Raw genomic sequence first — 2,138 nt, 5'->3', positions numbered from 1 at the left:
GGTCATTTTTCATTTTTATTTTTGTTTTCATTACACTTTCTAATGCATCAATGGACTTTTTTTTTATTGTTCCATCAATGATATTTACATATGGCTCTAATACAGAATGTGTCGTCATCGTGCCCAAATTCGTGTTTCTCTTTGATTAAAGCCCTGTGCATTGTAAAACAGTGTAATGAAACGTTATTGGCTACTGAACATTTTTACTGTACATTTTGATGTATTATGTACACCGACACCTTCTCATATGGAATAGCCTAATAATTAGCCGAAATATTTGCACTCTCTGTCCAATGGATGCGTAAATATGGCATGATAGCTACACTGTAATGTGCTAATAACTTGTATTATTTTTATTTACAGTAATATGTTGTTCATTAACTTGAAGTATATGGCCACATTGGACAAGATGAATGATAAAGTCTTTTTGAACCTCTTTCCTATTCCCGTCGGCCATATTAAATATGACACTGGATAACTTGTCTGATAGTCCAGTTGCATAATATATTTGAATGAAATATGCATCTGGAATGTCTCTCAATTGTAGTGGGTTCGGAGAGGAAGAGACAATGATTTAATAAGAATGTAATATTGCCCATCGGGTTGTCAGCCTGTTATTATTATTGTTGTTGTCGTTGTTATTGTTGTTTTACTATAATGTTTACTTAAAACCTAACAACAGTATATCATAAAATAACTAATGAATGCTTTATTCGTAAACTTTTTTTTCTGTTTTGGTAAAGTGCCTCTACTGTTCCATTACATTGTTATCATGAAGTGTTGTTTTGGTGATTGTAGTTTACTGAGCTTTTGCCTGCAAAATGATACGGAATAGAACGGAATCGTGTATGTTATGTTAAAAGAGATTAATAAAATGGTCTCTTCATTTTAAATGTAGGCCTACAGCAATCATGTCTGGAAACTTGACAAATAATATTTTATTGGGGCATGTAAAAGTGAAAAAAACAAAGAAAAAAAAAAGATTAAGGTTAAAAGATTCCTTATCGTATGGCCCCCTCTAGTGGCCAACATTAATATCACAGCCTTAATCTTCCAGGTGAAATGGCTGTTTTGAATTTGATTTTACACTCACCACCAGCATCATAAATTCATAAAACTCAGCATGTGTGGTAATTTATTGTTCTCCATGTTTACAAAGTTTTTATAAGTTTGATATACATGTGTTGGTAATGGGCTGTTCGTGCTCATACAGTAATGAAATGACCAAATATTAATTTAGCGCATTCCCAGTGTCCGTAGCTGTCCGTAGCGCCCTTCTTGACCTTACTCTAAAATCGGTGTCTTCTGAGTTAGAAAAAAAGTGCTTCAGAGAATTATTTTAAGCATGCAGTTAAGACAATTTGATGCATTCCACATAGGCCAACACAAAAAGTAATTGGCCTAAGATTCATTCTATTTGCCTTATATAAAAATATAATTATTTTCTTTGCGATAACCCGGAAGCCTGTTCTCTTCTTGGACGAGTACAGTTTAAATCCGTGGGAACAGACTGCGAAATGTGAAAATAGCTCTAAGTGAAAATAGCAACAGAATCTATTTACACTAAGTGAAAATAGCACCATTTCTTATATGCTACTTACACTAAGTGAAAAAAGCTAAATATTCTATTTGCCCTATAAAAAAGTATTCTCTTTGCAATAAGTGCACATAGTAGTTAGATGCTATATTTACAGGCTACTTATAAATGGTGTCAGATAATATTTGTACATTAGTGTTGTTGTACATTAAACGGTGCAATAATAACAGACAGGGACATGCAGAGAGTTCCTCAGGGGCAGGGGCTCAAATGTAAAAAAGAGGCAATGTAAAATATATATAGGTTATGTTTTTGCAAGAAGGCTGCATTTATTTGATCAAAAATACAGAAAAAACAGTAATATTGTGAAATATTTTTACAGTTAAAATAATGGTTTTCTGTTTTAATATACTTCAAAATATATTGATTTATGTGAAGCAAAACTGAATTTTTTAGCATCATTACTCCAGTCTTCAGTGTCACATGGTCCTTCAGAAATCATTCTAATATGATGATTTATTATCAATGTTAGAAACAGTTGTGCTGCTTAATATTTTTTATAACCTGTGATACTTTTTTTCCAAGATTCTTTGTTGAATAA

This window comes from Megalobrama amblycephala, unplaced genomic scaffold (genome assembly GCF_018812025.1).
Source record: "Megalobrama amblycephala isolate DHTTF-2021 unplaced genomic scaffold, ASM1881202v1 scaffold448, whole genome shotgun sequence".
NCBI lineage: Eukaryota > Metazoa > Chordata > Actinopteri > Cypriniformes > Xenocyprididae > Megalobrama > Megalobrama amblycephala.
The sequence above is the reverse complement of the archived record's forward strand: the minus strand, read 5'-3'. Positions refer to the sequence as shown.